This window comes from Leptosomus discolor, chromosome 1 (assembly GCF_034619465.1).
Source record: "Leptosomus discolor isolate bLepDis1 chromosome 1, bLepDis1.hap2, whole genome shotgun sequence".
Taxonomy (NCBI): domain Eukaryota; kingdom Metazoa; phylum Chordata; class Aves; order Leptosomiformes; family Leptosomidae; genus Leptosomus; species Leptosomus discolor.
The window spans coordinates 205,033,700-205,040,336 of record NC_141391.1 but is presented as its reverse complement, the minus strand read 5'-3'; positions in this window follow the sequence as shown (position 1 = coordinate 205,040,336).

The following is a 6,637-nucleotide window of genomic DNA, read 5'->3' as shown; positions in this document are numbered from 1 at the left end:
ATGAGCAAAATGACAGAACTGCTATATCGTTAAGCAGAGATGCTGGCTAGCACTACATTTGATGACAGAACGTGAGTGCAATGGGAAACGGAGCCATAATTGTGAACAAGGCCCTTGGGCTCAAGTCCAGCAAGTCACTTAAACATGTGTTTGCCTTCAGCCAAGGGAGCTAACCCAGGGGCGTTTAGTTTTTCGCTGTATATCAGTGCTTTCCTGGAAAAGGGTTACCACACAGAAATTAAACAAATTGCTACCTAAACACTCAGACAAAGCTAACCAGGATTGGTCCAATGTTCTGATTCAGCAAATACAGCCTGCCCAGCAGCAAAATACCAATATTGCCACCTAAGCCTTCAGTCTGATGAAGGTACTGGAATTTTCCACTCAAGGCTCACTGGTCTCTATCTCCTAGAACCGACACAGCCTAGCATCTCTTCAGTTTTCTTATTTCATAAGCAACATTTTCCCTACCTAGTCACAAAAGGATATTTTAAACAAAATTATTATTTTTTTATTTATATCACATTCAAGATCTATTTCAGCTTTATCATGTGAAATCAGAGATCCAAAACTTGTTTGTAAGAATAGTATCATACCAAGGGCACTATCAGAGCTTGTTACCTTTGTACTCGTGAAACACATCTGAAGCTTCTTTTACATCTTTCCATAGTTTCAATTCACCAAGAAGCCTGAATGACATTTTGTGAACTGTTTTCTTGTGTTATTGTTCAGCAAACTGTAACTCTCAGCACTACATTTTTTCCCTCTACCTGCAGATTTTGATCCAGCTAACATTAGGATAGGATTCTTCTACCAGCAATTCCCACCTGAGCAGCCCTCTGGCTTTTTTCTCACCTCCATATTATCACATAGAATGGTTTAGGTGGGAAGGGACCTCAAAGATCATCGAGTTCCAACCTTCCCGCCATGGGCAGGGACACCTTCCACTAGGCCAGGGTGCTCAAAGCCCCATCCAACCTGCCCTTGAACACTGCCAGGGAGGGGGCAGCCACAGCTTCTCTGGGCAACCTGTTCCAGTGTCTCACCACCTTGACAGTAAAGTACTTCTTCCTTATATCTAATCTAAATCTCCCCTCTTTCAGTTTAGAGCCATTATCCCTCATCATATCACTACATGCCCTAGTAAAAAGTCCCTCTCCAGCTTTCTTGTAGGCCCTCTTTAATTACTGGAAGGCTGCTATGAGGTCTCCCTGCAGCCTTCTCTTGTATCTTATTTCATATTTACAGCAATGTCGTCCATACTAAGATGTATATATTTGGACACTAACATCTGTAGCACTTTTTTTCCACGTCAGTGTCTTCCTACTCTCAAATACCACTTCTACGTCACATCTTGCCCTGTCACAGACAATGAGCTACCCATGAATCCTAGTGTATTAACTTCCACCCAGCGAAACTGAAACTTTAACCACCCTAGTGTCTGCTGGAAGGGCAACACAGCAGGGCACAAGCAATCCAGGAGCCTTCTGGGCTGATAGCTTCCTGCCACAGGTGATGGAGAAGCTGGCAAGGACACATGCTCTGCTGGACCTGATACTTATAAACAAAGAAAAACTGGTCAGGAATATGAAGCCTGGTGGCAGCCTTGGCTGCAGTGACCATGAGATGGTGGAGTTCAGGATCCTGAAAGAAAGAAGACATATAGCAGACTTACAACCCCTGACTTCAGGAGAGCAGACTTTGGCCTGTTCAGGGACCTGCTTAGAAGAATCCCATGATATATGGTCCTAAAGAGAAGAAACACCCAGGAGAGCTGGCTGATTTTCAAGGCCTACCTCCTCCAGACTCAAGAATGGTCCATCCTGAATAACAGGAATTCAAGCAAGAGTGGTAGAAGGACTGTGCAGATGAACAAGGAACTCCTGACAAAACTCATACATGAAAAAAGAAGCATATGAGAGGTGGCAGCAAGGACAGATGACTCAGGAAGAATACAGAGAAACTTTGAGCATGCAGGAACAGGGTTAGGAAAGACAAAGCCCACCTGGAGCTAAATCTGGAGAAGGTCATGAATAGCAACAAGAAGGGCTTCTATTGGTATACAATAGAATACAGAAAATGCAGGCCCTCTACTGAAAAGATGACAAAGGATGTGGTGAAAGATGAACCTTGCCTCGGTCTTTAATGGTAAAATCAGCCTTCAGCAATCCCAGACTCTGAGACCAGTGGGAAAGCCTGAAGCAAAGAAAAATCAATGGAAAAGGATCAGGTGAGTGAAAATTTGAACAGATTGGACATACACAAGTCCACGGGACTTAATTGCACACATTCACGAGGGCTGAGGGAAGTGGCCAGTGTCATTGAGAGGCCACTCTTGATTATCTTTGAAAGGTCATGACAACTGGGGAGGTTCCTAAGGACTGGAAGAAAGCCAATGTCACTCCCACTTTCAAGATATTTAAGAAGAAGGACCTAGGGAACTACAGGCTGGTCAGCCTCACCTTGATCTCTGGGAAGGTGATGGAACAAGTAACCCTGGAAACCATTTTCAAACATGTTAAGGACAAGAAGGTGATTGAGAACAGTCATCATGGATTTACGAAGGAAAAAAAAAAAAAAAAATCACGCCTCATTGACTTCATAGCCTTTTATGATAAGATGACTGGTTTGGCAGAAAAGCAAACGTCAGTGATATTCTTTATCTTGTATTTTTCAAGGCTTTGTAAGCCTTTGTCTCCCACAGCATCCTCAAAGACAGGCTGATGAAGTACAGGTTAGCTAATCAGACAGTGAGGCGGACAGAAAACCGGCCGAACTGCCAGGCTCAAAGGGTTATGATTAGCAGCATGAAGTCCAGCTGGAGGCCAGTCACTACTGGCGTACCCCAGATGTTGATACCTTGGGGCTATATAATTTAATACATTCATTACTGACCCCGACAATAGGACTGCACCTTCAGCAAGCTTGCAGTTGATACAAAACTGAAGAGAGTGGTTGATGCACCAGATGGCTATCCTGTCATTCAAAAGTACCTTGACAGGCTGGAGATACGAGCAGACAGAAGCCTCATGAAGTTCAACACAGGGAAGCACCAAGTCCTGCACCTTGAAGAAATGGCCCCCATGCAACAGTAAATGCTGGGGATTCAATCATCTGCAAAGCAGCTGTGCAGAAAAAGACTGTGAGTCCTGGTGGACAAAAAATTTGAACACAAGCCAGCAATGTGCCCTTCTGGCTAAGAAGGCCAGCAGCATCCTAGGCTGCGTTACCCAGAGCATAGCCAGAAGGCTGGGGGAGGCAATTCTTTCTCCTCTCCTCAGTGCTGGTGAGGCACATGTGGACTGCTGGGTCCAGTTCTGGGCTCCCCAGTGCAAGAAAGACATAGGCATCCCAGAGAGGATCTAGCAAAGGACTACAAAGATGATTAAGAAATGGAAGCACCTGACATATGAGGAGTGGCTGAGAAAGTTGGGATTGTGCAGCCTGGAGAGGGCAGGAGGGAGCAGGGAAATCATATCAGTGCGTATAAATACCTGATGCAGCAAGAAGTACATTGGCAATGGGCACGAACTGAAATACAAGAAATTTTATTTAAACATAAGGGGAAAAAAATTACTGCAAGAGTGATTAAACACTGGAACAGGTTGCCCACAGAGGTCGTGGAGTTTCCATCCTTGGAGATATTCATAACCTGACTGGACATGGTTTCTGGCAACCTGGTAGGTGACCCTGCTTGAGCAGGGGGATTGTACTCTATGATCTCCAGAGGTCCCTTCAAGCATCAACCATTCTGTGATTCCATAATGGCTCCTTATATCATTATTCACATAGAATGTACCTTTTCCGGTAATTAATTGGTGTGTTCTCGCAACATCAGCCTCATTTACAAATTACAAAGCGATTTTAATCAATCTTAAACAGAAAACCCACTCAAACAAATCAGAACAAACAAATCCACAGCTGCATGCAAAAGGCACAAACCAAATCCATTCAGAGGCTTGGTTTTAGCCAAACTGTTCCAGTAAAATGAGAATATAGTATCAAAACATTTCTAACCAAGGTTTTAAAAACATGCACCCCTTCTTCCTGTTCCAAAAGCCATGGTAACACAAAACAGCCCACTGCTAATCCCAAACAATTCAGGTCCCGATTGGTATACGTACTTTCCGCATTCAAGTCTGTTAAGCTTCAAGTAGATTGGTTAATATTTGGAAGAGCCACACAAGCTTGTAATGTAAATCTAGACATGGAGAGGTCTTAAGACCTCCAGCTCTTTTCTCATTTCTGCACATGTGTCAGACTCTTCCAGGTACTATGAGCATGTACAGAACAACCGAAGTTCAGTCCTGCCTCTGTTTATCATGGTGAAATAAATGATACAGATGGATTTAAGTAACTGAACAGGGCTCAACTCTAAATCAGTTATCCAGATGATGGCAAGTGTTAGTCTGAAATACTGCCAGAGGTCACAACCCAAGTTTTACCATCACTCAGTCTGAAGGCTTTTAAACTGTAGATTAAGCATTTCTAATTCTGTTTGAACAAGTTCTACTGCATTGAACCCTTAGAACCATCTAACACAAAAGTAAACCTGAGGGAGGATATGATAGGATCTTGTGTTTAGTTATGGTTCCCAGTGGGTACCAGAACATAAAGAACAAATCACATGCCATTAAAAGAGGTCCTAAATCTACCCCAAAACTATAGCTGGAAGCATGATATTCTGCATTCCATGTCACGTCATCAACTTCACCTTAACAGCCCTACATAATCATGTTCTCTGATGATCATTTTGAATACTAAGCTGTAGATAGTAGATAATACAATAAAGATGAAAGTCTTCAACCTCATGCATCGCTTTTGCAAAAGCACACACAGAGCAAGGATTGAGATGCTTGTGTTTACAACAGATAATACACATTGGCCATAGAGTAACAAAATAGCAGCATTTCTTGACTGGTTGAAGTGTCTCTCCCAAGGGTTTGCTGAATAGCAGTATGACAAACTGCCAACAGAGATCTCCAAGGCTTAGAAATTCAGCCTTGTCCTTCACTCCCAGCATGCTCGAGGAAGAGCAGAAGCAGGTACTGTCATTTTCATGAAGACAAAGCTTACTGCTGTGATTTCTGAAAACTCCCAGACCTTTATCCAACAGAAGAGAAAGGCAATCTCTGGGCATTCGAGTCTTAATTAATCGTGGAATACTGCTCTCAGGCAACCTTTGAACTTCATGGCAAGAATAAAACTAGAAAGCTCTAAGAAACACTGCCATTAATCTTATCGGCCAGATAAGAGTTGAGCTGAAATAGTTAAAAGCTATATGCAAAAGACTTAAGAGTTGGCAATTCTTTATCTGACTGATAAAGGCTTATGTTATGTCTTTACTGCTATTATCAAACTGAAGGTGTTAAAGAAAAAGTGAAGCAAACATCAATTTGTAACACTATCACTAAGAATTAAGTACTTTCTCTTCCTGATCTTAGACAATAAAGGAGGGCTGTCAAGCCATCTACACTGATTCTCGTAGAGGACAATAATATTTGATCCAGTCCACATAGATTAGAATGCAGCCATAAAATTTGTAAGGACCATGATTTGGCTGCTGTTCCTTAGATTCAAAATATGACTATGAGGAGGAAAAAACCCCAAAACCCCAGCAGCTGGAGACATGAAGCATAGTGTACTGTGTGACTATTGCAGCTTTAATAGGCTTATAATTACAAAACGGGGCACTTCTGCTCCTAAGCTTGTGTACCTAACCTGACTGTATCTGAACTACCTCGTGCAACAAGGGGGAGTCAGTGGCAGACCCATTGACTTGCCTGTTTTAAAAGAGCAGAAAACCTTTCTTCTGGTAGCTAAGCACAGAGTTGTTTTAAATAGTGGAAAAGCATGGGTGGACATTACAGTGTTACAGCAGAAAAATGCATCTGTGCTGAGGAATTCCAAGTTTGATCATGAGCTGCGAGGTCTATATAGGTGACTGCCATCAGCCTAAGGGCTGCTGCAAATACTGCCACTCTATGTAAAAGCATCTGGACCCTGAAAAGCAGAGTTATTGCAAGGTCTGTTCCTACTGTCTGAAAAGGCTAGACACAAAGCCTGCAATTTTAGGAACCACATATTCTCTGATTTATTTCTTTCCTCTCTGCCCTCATTCCCCAGTGCCCTATGCCTTTCTACTTATCACCTTGAGTGATATGTATAAAATTAGACCAAGCTGGAATAGAAGGTTTTTTTAAAACAACCACAAAGGTGTAAAATGACTGGGTGGGGTCATAAGGAATGTGTTCTCCTAGTTTTCTTGGGCTGTGCTTATCATTCTCATTCCTCCTCTGCTACTCCCACTAACGCCGCTAACAAATATTGTTTAGACCTGTAGCCTTCATGTAAAGCTTCACAAATTTAAAAATAATTTATGAAGCAAATGGAATTTTCCTTGTGTAGGTCCTAAGCTAAGAAATGCGTTCCAGGATGGAACCTTTGGGAAAAATATAAAAACTATAGTTAAGAACGTTGAATTCCTAAACAGCTTTTAGGCAAAATTTCCACTCTGTTCCACGTAGAAAGGTGAGATGACTACACCACCTGTGTTGGGCTGTGTGATAAAAGCTCCTCTGCACACCCACAGAGTTACTCAGAGGGACAACAGCAGGACAGACAGCCTGGATAATAC